Raw genomic sequence first — 14,155 nt, 5'->3', positions numbered from 1 at the left:
CTTCAATAACACCTATCTTCTCATTTTAGTTTCATCATACAGTGATCATTCTATGATAATTTTTTTTTCGGCCGAGCCACTTGGATGGTGGGATTTTTAGTTCCCCGACCAGGTATTGAACCTTGTGCTCTTGCAGTGGAAGCTCAGTCTTAATTACTAGACTGCCAGGGAATTCCCATTAATTTCTTTTTTCCAAAAAATATGTTTGTTGTCTTTCTCTTCCCCAGGGAACACAAGCTCATGAGATAAGAAGACTTCATTAGTTTAGCTCAATAGTTCATAACCAGGGCTGATTTTTATCCCCAGGGGATATTTGGCATCGGCTGAAGACATCTTGGGCTGTCACAACTGGGCAGGTGCTCCCAGTGTCTTGTGAGCTGGTGTCGGGAATGCCGCTGAATGTTCAACAATGCACAAGACAAAACAAAGAACTATACGGCTCCAAAAGACAGCAGAGAAACCCTTTCTACATCATCTCTGAAGTCCCAGTGCCTGGATCAGCACCTGGCGAATCTTATGCTGCTCAAACATTTTTGCAGTGTGAATGAATAAAATGTTTAAATTAAATGTTGGATTTAATTTTAAAGCTTAAAAGGTCCCTAGAGAGCAATTAATTCACAAGTTTTCACACTCAGCTTCTGGAAGCCTCAGGCTATGGGGCAGAGTTTTGGGAATTCTATACACTCTAAAAAATTTTCAGCTCAATCCTGAAGACATAAATTTCCTGACTATGGTCTGTTTTATATATTGGGGTCCCAATTGTCTGACAAGCTTTCCTGCTTAAAACAAAAAGGATGGGGGAAACCACTATTCCAGACCAGCCTCTTCACTTCACTGAGCTGCAAGCCAGGACTCAGAGAAGCTGGGGGCTGCTCAATATTATTCCACAGAGAGCCAAGCTTGAGCCAAGCTTGAGTCTCCTGATGCCCAGCTGGCCTTGGTCACAGACTGGCCACAGCTCTGTCATGTGCCAAAGACACGATTTAGGAGCAAAGATGATGTGATGTAACAATTAGGAACACTAGAGTCATATTGGGTAGGTTTTCATCTTGGCTCTGCCTCCAGTCAGCTGTGTGACCTTGGAAAAGCCACTTAACCTCTCTGAGCTTTACTTTTCCCTGAGGATATGTAAAAATGGAGATATTAATAGTATGTACTTTATAGGGTTGTAATGCAAACTGAAAGAGTTAAAATGTGAAAAATGTTTAGAACAGTGTCTGGCACATAGTAACTGCTGTGTAGGGTTGGTGACCAACGCATCTTGGTTTACCTGGGATGTTCTTGGTTTTAGCCACTGAAAGTCCTGTGTTCCAAGAAACCCCTCAGTCTGAGCAAAGCGGAATAATTATTTATTCCAGTTGTATGTGTATGTTTGATTTTTTTTAATTGTCTGCATTAATGTTTGTGCGTGCTAAGTCTCTTCAGCTATGTCTGACTCTTTGTGACCCCACGGACTAGAGCCCACCAGGCTCCTCTGTCCATGGGATTCCCCAGGTAAGAATACTGGAGTGGGTTGCCATGCCCTCCTCCAGGGCATCTTTCCAACCCAGGCATCGAACCTGCATCTCGTAAGTCTCCTGCATTGGCAAGCAAGTTCTTTACCACTAGCATTAATGTTTAGTAACTGTCTATATTAATGCTCACTTTGACTTTTCATTGCTAAATACTTTTTCTACTTACTACATTACATATACCGAGCATGAGGGAAGGGTTACTGACAAATTAATTACACAGATGGGAGAGCAGGGGACATCTTTAGCCTACTTTTTTTTTTCCTTAGAGTGTTCCACATGCTGGATAAGATAATACATTAGGGACTTTTTTTTTTGGATTGATTTATGGGAGTGATATTTCTTGAATAGTATTTTTTTTTTGCATTTTAATGTTATTCCCATTTCCCCCCTAGTTTTATTGAGATATGCTGACATTCAGCACTATATAATTTTAAGGTGCATAATGGTTCAACTTTACTTTCTTTTTTAAAAAATATAATAGCCTCTCTTTCAGATGGTCTTTTAAAATGTATCCATATATATATTTATTTATTTCACTTTTTTGGCTGTGCCGGGTCTTAGTTACAGCCTGAAGCATCTTCCATCTTTGTTGCTGCATGTGGAATTTTTTAGTCTCAGCACTGGGGTCTAGTTCCCTGACCAGGGATCAAACCCAAGACCTCCTGCATTTGGAGCACGGAGTCTTAGCCACTGGACCACCAGGGAAGTCCTCCTACTTTCAAATAATGAAGTAAATGGTCATTTACTGAAAGGAGGCCCACAGCACCTCTCCTTGGAAAGCGCTTTTACAGCAGTTGGTTTGTTACTCGAGCTCCTCAAACAAGAGAACTCTGTTTCTTTTTTCAAAAAGTCTATATTCCAGCAGTTCAGCACTTCAGACTAAATTTTCCCCAGTCACACAGAATTTTAGAACTGGAAAGGTTAGGAAATATTTAGTACAACTGTGCCATTTCCCAGATGGGAAAACTGAGTCCAGGGAAACCCACTCCCTCACACAAATCACAGGCTGGTAAAGGGGGACCCCAGGGCTCGGGCCCAAGGTTCCGACTCCTGCGTCTCAGAGGTTCTCAAACTGGGTTCCACACCCAAAGGCAAGTTTAGAGGGATGTGGGTGTCTAGGGAATTAGAAGGGAGCCATGCCGCTGTCTCTCCACTCCTCCTATCCCAGCAGCTCCACCTCTACCATTTGGACATTGAACTTCAACTTAAGCGGCCTCTGCAAAAGGGTTCATGCTGAAAACATATTTTTTGAGAGCCACTCAGTTATATCACAAGATTGACATATTTTCTTCCCTGGAAAATTTGCTCCCATGGAGAAAACTTAACTATTTATTTGACATTTTTTCCCCCTCTCTAATAGGTTTTCTGTGGTCGGAAAAACAGATGCAAGGGCCCTTTAAAAGCCAGCAGTTAGGATGAAAGGCTCATTCACTCACGGGAACAGGCTGGGTCAGTCAGGACACTGGGAACAACCGACCAAGATGTGTAATCTCATGCCCATCACTTAGAAAAATGTCACTGAAGAAAATGCAGCCACTTGGGGCCACTTCGTAGAAGCTTAGAAGCAGAGCTCCGTAGGGCCCCGAGGTGGATAGTCGCCAGGAAGCAAGATGGAGGGTGGGGAAAATGGCTGTGAAACCACTAGATTAGCACCCAGGATCAAGGTGTTGGATACGGGCAGGGGGAACTGCCGGCAAGTTATGCCCTCCTACCCGCCTTCAATATGATTTTAAGCAGAAACAGACAAGCCTGGCTTTGGAGCCAAGAAAGCACCCTGGGTTGACCCCCAAGTGGGAGAAAGATAACAAGAAATGGCAAAGTAAAATGTGTGCAGCCTTTGTCCACGACAGCTCTGGGCTCTCCCTCAAGTGAGTCAAGCCTCAAAGGAAGGACAGGGAAACGTGAGCTGATTGCCCAGAGCAGAGAAGCTCAGACTTCACACTCAACAGACCTCGGTTTGAATCCCGGCTCAGCCACTCACCAGCTATTCCACCTCAGGGGAGTTACTTCACCTCTCTGAGCATTTTCTCATCGGTAAAACGTAACGGTACCTACCTTACTAGGCCAGTGAAGGCTTAGAAAAGAGGAGGGCTCTGCTCCTTACAAGGTTCCTGTGCCAGTGCCAAGGAAACAGTTGCAGCTGCTGTTTATTAAGCACCTACTAAGTGCCCATCTCAGGATGCCAGAGTTCCAACTCCTAGCCACATAGCCTATGGGGCCTCTGCCTACTGAGGATTCTCCTCGATACTGGAGGAGTTCAGAGGAAGGCTGTCTCCATCATAATTTGGAGCCAAAAGAGTTTGGAGTCAGAGAACATCCTGGGAGACTCAGAGTTCATCAGTCTTTGCCATGAATGATTGTGTTTGGCCAGCCCTCCCCACAGAGTAAGGGGTCAAGAAATATCTGTTGAATGAGTGACTCAGTGATGGAAGAAATTAATGAAAGACCAAATGTTGATGAATGTCTCCTTCTGGATGGAGGGAGATTTAAAAAAAAATAAATTCAAGAGTTCATAACATAATGTGGAATGAAATAAGCCAGATACAAGAGAATGTTCTGTGTGATGACATTTGTATAAAGTTCTAGACCAGGCAAGATAAATCTATGGTAACAGGAGTTGGAATAATGGTTTCCTGAGTGCTGGAGGAAACAAAGCTGTTCCCTGTCTATCCTATGTCTGTTCCCCTCTCCCTTACCACTAGTGTAGCTACTTGACAAAGTTCTGGTCAATGAGTCGTAAGTGGAACTGTCTGGAGACAGTGGGGGAAACCTTCAAGGACTGGTTCATATTCTTTGCCCTTTTGCCCCCTCTTCCTCCATGTTCCTTTTTGAATACAGATGTGACAGCTGGATCCCTGGCTGCTCTGTTGGATTGTGAGGATTAGAGCCATATACTAAGGTTGGAAGAGCTGGTAACTAGATCCCTAACTACTCCACGGAGCTGTCACACCAGCCCTGGATTTCTCGCCTGCTTATCTCTAGAGGTGACAGAAACAGTTCTTGGGTAAGCCACTGTTATTTTGGGATTTTCTGTCACATGAAGTTTTAACCTATTCTCCCTGCCCAACAGCCCTATGAGGTCGGTATTGTTACTGTTTTACAGATGAGGACATTGAGTTACAGATTACATCCTTGCCCAAGGTCACAAGGCTGGAATAGGGAGGGCCTAGATGTAAATACAGGCTGTGAGGGTTGTTGAGGGCATTCCTTCTCTGGAGGCTACTGGGCACACATCACTGTCCTCCAATGCCCAGATCCTGAGGCAGATTAGCCCATGATCACGGGATCAAGAGAGTCATAATCATAGGTCCCAAAATTGAGCCCCACCCACATGACATCACTGACATCGCCCCACTGACTATGGGAGATGGAATCATATCCCCATTTTACAGCTAAGAGAACTGAGGCTGGAGGCACTGAATTTACGCTGGAGGCACTCAGCATCACAGAGCTAGGAAACAGCAGAGCTGGGGTTTAAACCAAAGGTCCTTACTAGCAAAATCCACCACATTCTTAGCCCCTCAGCCACACGGCTGTCTTAGAAGCCATGCAGCCCAGTTCCTTATCAGTTTTTTTTTTTTTTTTTTGGCTGCACTGGGTCTTCCTTGCGGCTTGTGGGCTTTCTCTAATTGCAACACTAGGGCTTCTCATTGTGGTGAGCGAGCTTTTCTTGTGGCGCACGAGCTCTAGAGAATGTGGGCTCAGTCGCTGTAGCTCGCTGGCTTATCTGGTTGAAGCGCACAGGCTTAGTTGTCCCGTGGTATGTGGGGTCTTAGTTCCCTGACCAGGGACTCAACCCATGTCCCCTGCATTGGAAAGTGGATTCTTAACCACTGAGCCACCAGGGAAGTACCCGCCCCACCCCACCCCCATCAGATTTTGAAAATTTCTTTATAGGCCCTGCCATATGGCTGGCCAGTCTCTGTTTGCATACCCTCAGCAACTGAGAGCTCTTTACCTACCTGCCCTGCAAAGGAGAAGTTTAGGGGGAAGGGTTCTAGTCCCTATACAAGCCTCTGCCTCCTTCCTGGCTTCAGCCATCCTGGGACTGCCCTGTCCTGGGGACTTTTCTCCAGAAGCAGCTTTTTTTCTCCTTATCCAGTCCCTCAAGCTCAGTGGTTGGGGTGGGGAGGGTGATATCTTTACAGTAGATTCTCTCTCTCTTTCATCATTTCCTGTTCGTTTGAAAAGAAGGCAAGATTATCACGGGGAGTCGGGGGCAGAGATTTGTACAAATGTAAACTATACACACTCTCTGACTCAGCTCTCCCTCCTTGCACACGTGCCCAAAGATGGGTGCAAGCAGCAGCTCAGAGCAGCAAGGTTTGTGAGCTTGGAAACATCCTAAGTCTCCACAGATAGGGGACTGGTGATAACATCAGAATGTGTCCCGCCAATGGAGGACACCACAGCGCTTTAAAAGGCTGGGAATATCATGTCCGCCCAAGAGACATGAGAACACACGCCCACACAAAGACTTGGGTGCAAACATTTATAGCAATGTTATTCCCAATAGCCCCAAATTGGAAACATTCCAACTGTCCATCAGCTGGTAAATGGTAAGCAAAATGTCTATACAATGCAAAGTATCTATACAATGGAAGAGTAGCCAAAAAAAAAAAAAAGACGATATACTCTCCAATATGGATGAACCTCCAAACAGTTATGCTAAGAAGAAAAAGTCAGATGCAAAAGACAATGTATTATAGGGACTTCCCTAGCGGCCCAGCAGTTAGGACTCTGTGCTTCCAACACAGGGTCTCAGGTTTGATTCCTGGTGGGAGAACTAAAGATCCCACGTGCAGCCCAAAAAAAAAGAAAAAAAGAAATCAAGCAGGAAAAAGAAAGAAAGAAAGCAATGCAAAGGAGAGAAGCCAGAGACTGCATGCAGTCCATCCTCCAACACCTCCTTTCACAATAATCTGCTGCTGCTAAGTCGCTTCAGTCATGTCCGACTCTGTGCGACCCCATAGACGGCAGCCCACCAGGCTCCCCCGTCCCTGGGATTCTCCAGGCAAGAATACTGGAGTGGGTTGCCATTTCCTTCTCCAACTTACAATAATCGGGCCCAGGGATTTAGGATTTGGCATCTGTAAACAGTAAGTTGGGAAGTGTCTAGACTCAGGGTTTATGGAGTGGTCTAGTCCAGTTCCTTTGCTCTGTCGGTGGAGAAACTGAGGCCCAGGAAGGGTCTGGGTCGCGTCCAACGCCATAGCTCACTGGGCCCGGGCCCCGGGCTGAAGTCCAGGCTTCGGATGGAGCTCCCAGCTCTGCCCCCGCACTGCACTCTGCGTACAAATTGCTTCATGGCTCCGGGAAAGGGGAGTTTATAAATTTGGCCACATTTTGGAACAACAGAGCCATAAATGGACATGCCTGTGGGAAGCTGGGAGATACCTGACCTTTGAGGCTGGGAGCCGGGAGAGACAGGGAGCACAGGGCAGGCGGACCCAGCCATGGCCCAGATTCTTGCATTCAGGGGAAAATAAAACTGGAGAAAGGAGCTCGTCCGGAGGAGGCTGCAGATACAAAGTGGAGGACCTGGTTCAAAATGCCCCTTTTGCCCTTGTCTGGCTGGGTAACCTTAGACAAATGCCTTTACCTCTCTGAGCCTCACCAGTCACCACACCCCGAGAATGATGAGAACATAGCGAAAAAGTGAAAATTAGAGGGATCAAGCCCCAATTCTGACTTACAGAGAATCAGACTCTTCCAGGATGGGGCCACTATATTTTCTAGAAGTATCCTGAGGTTGTCCTCATTGATAGAGAACTGCAGTTCAGGAGCCGATGACATCTAGGCTCTTAAAACAGACTTCCCAAAGTGATTATTTTTAGAGGTATTCCCTGGTGGTACAGTGGTTAGGACTCCACACTCTCACAGCCGAGGGTTCCGATTCAATCCCTGGTCAGGGAACTAAGATCTCAAGAGCCCTGCACCAAGAAAAAACAGATTATTTTTATTAGATTCTGTTGCCTATGAATGACAAGTCAGACTACTTAGCACAGCATTCAAGGCCTCCACGGTCACAGAACAGCTTTGTCTCTCACCTCAGCCACACACATCCTTCTCTTTATTGTTTAAACAAGGTGGAGTGTCCTCCCCTGCTGCCCTAGATGAAAACCAGGTCCCAGCCTTTCCTGGGCGTCGAGAGTGGGAATAAATTAAATTCCACACTCCACGGTTCTCTTCCTTTTCCAAACACATTCACTATCAGCTTCCAAACCTCTGCACTTCCTTCTAGTTAGACAACCTCCCCCACCCCACCTGCCTTTCCTTTTGATGGAAAGCCCACCTCACATGCCCTCTTCTGTGAAGTTTTCTGCACCCCTCGACCGAATCACTATTCACTCAGGGCTCTCCCCTCCAAGTGAACAAATGCATTTGTTGTTATTGTTTAGCCACTCAGTCATGTCCTACTCTTTGCGACCCCATGGATTGTAGCCCATCAGGTTCCTCTTTCCGTGGGATTTCCCAGGCAAGAATACTGGAACTGGTACTTCCTTCTCCAGGGGATCTTCCCAACCTGGAGATGGAACGCATGTCTCCTGCTTGGCAGGCAGATTCTTTTACCGCTGAGCCACCGGGGAAGCTCCTGAACAAATGAATGAATGAGTGGAATTCCTGATCGATTTGCCTTCCAGTCCCGGAACACAATTTGTACTCAATAATGTTAGTTGAAATACGGTAAAATCAGGCTTCTCTCAGCCAACTCTGATGTGAATGCGACAACCACTGAAAAACATTCAGTCAATTAGCACACATTAATTGAGTGCCTGCTATGTGCCTGGCACGTGTAAACAAGCCAGAGCATTCTGAATGGGGTTCAGTGTGATGGGTGCTACGAGAGAGCACCGTTGAGAGATGCTGTTTCATAGACAGTGGCCCAGAAGCCCCTTGGAGGAGGTGGCATTACAGGTGATAAGTGGAGAGACAGGGCCAGTCTGCAGAGCCCAAGAGGCGTTGACCTGATTTGGGTTTGAGAAGAACTCTCTGGATTCTAGGTGGTAAGTGGAGATGGGGTGGAGACAGTGGCCAGAGCCAAGTGACGAGATTAACAGCCGTGTGGAGAGGCGAGGCCCAGCCGCATGAAGACAGATGCCACCGGGGCCTGCTGCTTGGGTGGGACAGCTGACCTTCCAAACCTTAGATTCTTTGATTACGTCTTGTTTATGTTTTAAAAGCACACACTCATACGCACACCAATAAAGAAAACAAAACCCCTCAGCGCCTCTGAAGTTGGCTAAAGCCCATAGGAGGATCTGTTATTTCTCTTAAAAATGTTTCTTTTTTTTTCCCACTGAATCTTCAGGATTGTGTTTCCAGCAGCTGGCGCACACCCAAAGGGACAAGCTAGCTGGGACAAACAGGCTTCCGTCCCCCTGTCATTGTCCTCTGGATCACAGCTCGTGGCTGCTAAAAGGGTCATTTCCTGCAGCCTCAGCAGGGCCAGGCCTTCCCACGGATGCAGCCTGGTCAGCTGCATTTCCCGAGAGGACGCTGCTCTGGGGGAGAGGGTGCGGCAGGCAAAAGACAGCCCCGGAGGTCAAGCAAGTAGCGCCGGCCCAACAGTTCATTATTAAGTCTGTCCTTACTCGAGGTTTAACCAAATAATGTGGTGAGGTTCCCAGGCTAGCCCATAAGAAAAGCCTACATCGTTGATATTGGAGTCATCTCTCTAGATATGATAAGAGAGACCCGGCTCACCAGAGGGCCCGGGCCAGCTGATTTCAAGACTCACCAAATTCGGGCCCTGTGACCCACAAACAGTCTTCTGAGGTGACAGGAAAGCCCCTCCCCCACTGCAGACCAAGCAGGGGGCACAGACTCTGGGACAGGGGACTCCAGACACGGGGCTCTGTGAACCCCATGACCATCCAAACCACACATACACCTAGATTCTGAGTTTCTAGGTTCGACCCCTCTTGGATAATCTGGTTTCCTTTTTTAAAAAAAATATTTTTAATTATTTTGTTTATTTGGCCACACTGGGTCTTAGTTGCCACATCCGAGATCTTCAGTTTTCATTGAAAATGCAGCGTGAGGGATCTTTAGTTGTGATATGCGAACTCTTACTTGTGGTTTGTGGGATCTAGTTCCCTGAGGAGGGATGGAATCCCAGCACTCTGCATTGGGAGCACAGAATCTCAGCCACTGGACCACCAGGGAAGTCCCTGACAATCTGGATTCTTTAACTGGTGCTCTGCCCCCAGGGAGAGTGAGGAGGCTGCCAAGGAGGTGTCTGTGCCATGCCCAATAAATTGTTCCCCCAAACCCGTGCATCTTGTATAAGGATCATGATATAAGCCACTCTTGTACCTTAAGCCATCTTCTTCTTAAGCCACTCTCGCTTGCTCATTCCTTTTAGACACACAGGCTCGCTTTGGCTTCCTTCTTCCTGCTTCGGGGCCTTTGCCCATGCAGTGTCCTCGGCCTGGATCACCACAGTGCCCACGGCACCTAAACTCTCTCCTTCTTAGAGCTAACTAGCAACAGTGATTTGTACAGTGATTTGTGTGATGCCATCTTCCTCCCAGGACCACGGAAGATAGCCCGCCACCCACGTCATGTGGCCTCCCAGGTCGCCTTGAGAGGGAAAGAGAATCACAAGAGAACCTAGAAGGTTTCAGCGGCCTACGTCTGTAAGAGATGCGTGCCCCTTCTGCTCACATTTCATTGGCTGGAATTAGTCACATGACCCCTCCTAACCGCAAGGGAGGCTGGGAAATGTGGTCTCACTGAGGGTAGACGAGGAAGACGTGGATGTTCAGGCAGACCAGGTGACTGTGTGGCGGTGGGTTCCCCAGCACGAGAAGAAAGTGGTGACGGGGGCCTGGACAGGCAAAAGCCCCCATTCTTGTACGTACACACCCTCCACGTCCTCACACAGGGATGGGGAAGCCGGTCTCCTGGGCCTGTGTCTGTCTTTTCCTGTGAGTGTAAAACCAATTAGTGTTCAGACCCCGGAGCAGACACCACCCATATCCCCCTGACAGTCGCGGGATTCAACAAAGGCTGCTTTTGGGGAAGGGCATTGTTCTGGACCCAGGAGCGTTTGGGGGGGGGTCTGCACGAGGCAAGCCGGAAGTGCCCGGAGAGTTGGCGCCTACCCTCCTCACTCACCCCACTCTCCACCCCCACACCTCAGACCTCAATCAGCAAAGGATGGGTATCCCAGCTCCCTCGCCCCTGCGTTGGGCTAAGTGAGGCTCCTCTACCCTGTCTCTGAGAGTTCCTGAGCTCTGGTTTCCCATCACAGCAACTGCCTGGATAATGTTCCCTTTACTAGCTACCTCCCCTTCCTTCGCCTACAAGGATGCCCTGGAATTACCAACAAGATAGGTTACTTGCTCTTAAATGCTTGTCTTAGAGTCCATGTCTGGGAAAACGCACACCAAGGCTGCTCTCAAGGCAGGGACAATGCCCCATGCTCCTCTCCCTACCATGTCCAGCCTTGCGCTTCATGGTGCAGGTCATCCTTTTTTTATTACTTTGAGAAACAAAACACATCAATGGGTTGCTCCACTTGGCCAGGGCTGCTGCAGATTCACCAAGGAGAAGTCCCCATGCACTTGCAAACAAGCCTCAGAGGATTTATCTGCTCATCCTGTTTCTTTCCCACTCACAGGAAATCCTGGGGAGGCAGAGCTTCCTGACCCCGGGGGAGCTTGCAGCACTGGGTCAAGGCTCTGCTCCTCCAGAGAGGAAATGTTTGAGTGGTCTGAGGGAATCAGCATTGCCTTCCTCACTGCCCAGAGAAAGGGAAAGTACCCAGTCCTGGGTTCTAGTCCTCACTCTGCCCCTAGTTTACTGGGTCACTCTGAGCTGTTCCTTTTCCTCCCCCAGGCTTTAGATTCTATGTGGTCTAGAGGAAGAATAATCATGCTTTGGCATAGCTTAGAACTGCTGCAGTTCCTCAGAACTCAGGCCTGGCACATTATTTCATTTCCAAAAACTTTAACGGGGTTCAGAAAGTCAAAACAGACAAGTATTTTGGAAACCAGTATTAGCAACAAATACGAAGAGTTAGAGCGATTTGCCCTGTAGATGGAATTTTCCATGGGAAATAATTTTAAATATATGCTTCCTTAATAAATTGACACTCCGCTAGAAAATGTTCTCTTTTCTTTTTTCCAGGCTTGCTGCAATCTCTACATTGCAGCTCAAGTTTGAATCATGTTGCTTTCCAGCTTGAAACTCATCTGTGCATACATGGTGACTCCTGCAGTGCTTTGCATGTAGCAGATGATTGATTATGGAATTGAATTTGATTTCCAAGCTATGGCCTGGGAAGATGCCCTGGAAAGGCTTGTTAGGGGGATTTCCCTGGTGGCTTGATGGTTAAGAGTCCATCGTTCCACTGCAGGGGGCACGGGTTTGATCTCTGGTTAGGGAACTAAGAAAAGATCCATATGCATGTGGTGCAGCCAAAAAAAAAAGGAAAAGAAAAGCTTGTTATTACTGTATGAAAAGTAAAAAGGCTATGAGTGAAGGCTTGGAAAGCTTACCTAAGAGTAAGGTGCTTGGTGTAGACATTGTGATGCTGGTTTTGGTGCTCAGATGTCCTTATCGCTCCATTTCAGATTCTAGATACTGAAGTCATTGAATAAAGTTACTCCCATTAAGTGAGATGCTATTGGGCATCACATTCTATCAGTTAGAGATGCATTAAGCTGCAAGTTGTAGGACACAGTGGCTCAAACTACAAAAGTATTTATTGTTTGTGCTCGGTCACTAAGTCATATCCAACTCTTTGGGACTCCATGGTCTGTAGCCCGCCAGGCTCCTCTGCCCACAGTCTATTCCAGGCAAGAATACTGGAGTGGGTTGCCATTTCCTACTCTAATATCTATTGTTTGTTGGTCTACAAATCTGGATGCAGGAGACCACAGAGTTGTTCCAGCAGCTTAATGATGTCAAAAAAGACATGGATTCTTCCTTTTTCACTCCTTCATTGTTATGTTTCAGAACCTCATGGTCCCAGGATGGCTATCACTTCTGTAACCATCATCCTTGTAACCATTCCCCTGAGTTCTTCTCTTCCTTCTGATTCTTTTATCAGGGAAGCTTCCTAGAAGCCTCTCAGCATGTTTTCTCTTACGTCTCATTAGCCAGAACTAGGTCACATGACCATTTGCATTAGTAATCCACTGCTGTAAAACAAATTACCCAAAACCTAGCTGCTGCAGTAAACATCTACCATCTCTAGAAGTTTCTGTGAGTCAAGTATCCAGGAATGGCTTAGTGGGGTGGTTCTAGATAAGGATCTCTCAGGAGTGATCTGTGCCTGACTCAGTTTATAAAGGTAACTGTGTGCCAACATAGGGAAGTCAATACCATTGAAAGAAAAGTTTAACGTTACTTATAGTGCCCCTAGAAACAGAAGGTACAGTGTGCCATGAAGGGCTCAGGTGAAAGCAGCAGTGTCGGTCAGGAGGCACAAAGGGAAGAGAAGCTCAAGAGCACAGTCTTTATTGGGGTTTCTGCGGAAAGGGCAAAGCAGGGCAGAGTAAACAGGACTGGCTAGCTTGAATAATTCCAGTGGGCTTTGGGGGTGTAGAGTCTGTCCCTAGTTGTCCAGTGCCTGGCCCTGGGTTGACTTACAGCACAGGAAATATTGGTTTGGTATGTGACAGTTAGATAAGGAGGTAGTTGGGGGTATGGACTCAGAGTTGGCTGGTTTGTACATCAAAGGTGGGCTCACTGACAAGCTGTTTACCGTCTCTAGGAATGAGCTGGGCTTGGGAGGGGTAGTCTCTTCCCAGACACCAAAGTTCCCAAAGATATTAAAACATCATAAAACATAGAAAATTAAAACTATGATTAATACGAGTATCTCCCTGGCTCATGATGCAGTCAAAATATTGGCCCACACTGTAATCACGTGAAGGCTTGACTGGGGCTGGAGCCACTCACCCATGAGCCTGGCATGTTGGTGCTGGCTGTTGGTGGAAGGACTTGGTTCTTCCCGCATGAGACTCTCCACAGGGCTGTTGAGTATTCTCACAACACGGCAGCTAACTGCCCCCAGAGTGAGTCATCAAAGAGAGCAGGGCAACAATGGTTTTTGTGACCTAGCCTTGGAAGTCACTCTCTGAAATGAGTCAGGAAGTCCAGCATATATTCAAGGAGAGGGAGTGAGCTTTTTCTTTTTGAAAAGAAAGGTGTCAAGAAATTTGCAGTCACCAGATCATCCTTGACTGCAGGAGAGTTTGGGAAAGCAAAGGAGAACAGAGTTGTCAGGACTAGCATATGATTCATCGCCTGGGACACAGTGCCACTCCAGACAAAATCAGGGCTCAGTCAATGAGGAAGGAGAAGGAAGGCTGATGGGAAGATGGTCGAGAATGTCAGCCACAGTCATGATGATAAGGATGAAAGGGAATAGGGCTGCCAGATAACTCTCTGTCTCAGTATGCATGAGACAGGGAATTCCCTGGAATAGGACTCCCTGCTGTCTCTGCCAAGGGTGCAAGTTCAAACCCTAGTTGGGGAACTAAGTTTCCGCAAGTCATGCAGTATGGCAAAAAAAAAAAAAACCCGCATGGGACGTATTTGTATGAAAATACTATTTTTTGTATGTCTGAAAGTCAGACTTAACTGAGTGTCTTCTATTTTCATTTGCTAAAACTCTAGTACCC

At 47.1% G+C, this 14,155-nt stretch overlaps 1 long non-coding RNA gene across 2 annotated transcripts; it reads right to left on the bottom strand.

Annotated features, from left to right (window-relative positions):
- Positions 1–2,010: 2,010 nt before the first annotated feature.
- LOC145526549 (uncharacterized) lies at positions 2,011–13,544 on the bottom strand. Of its 2 annotated transcripts, none has more exons than XR_014068984.1 (2): positions 13,431–13,541; positions 2,011–7,447 (listed from the first exon to the last, which is right to left on the bottom strand). It is a non-coding gene; the product is annotated as an uncharacterized LOC145526549 (long non-coding RNA). The 2 variants fall into 2 exon arrangements; XR_014068983.1 differs by lacking the exon at positions 2,011–7,447 and adding an exon at positions 8,798–12,107 and having other exon boundaries at positions 13,431–13,544.
- Between the last annotated feature and the right edge of the window lie 611 nt (positions 13,545–14,155).

The sequence above is a fragment of the Giraffa tippelskirchi genome, chromosome 11, assembly GCF_054371585.1.
Source record: "Giraffa tippelskirchi isolate mGirTip1 chromosome 11, T2T-mGirTip1v1.2.pri, whole genome shotgun sequence".
NCBI classification, from domain to species: domain Eukaryota; kingdom Metazoa; phylum Chordata; class Mammalia; order Artiodactyla; family Giraffidae; genus Giraffa; species Giraffa tippelskirchi.
This window is presented reverse-complemented; position numbering and strand designations above follow the sequence as displayed.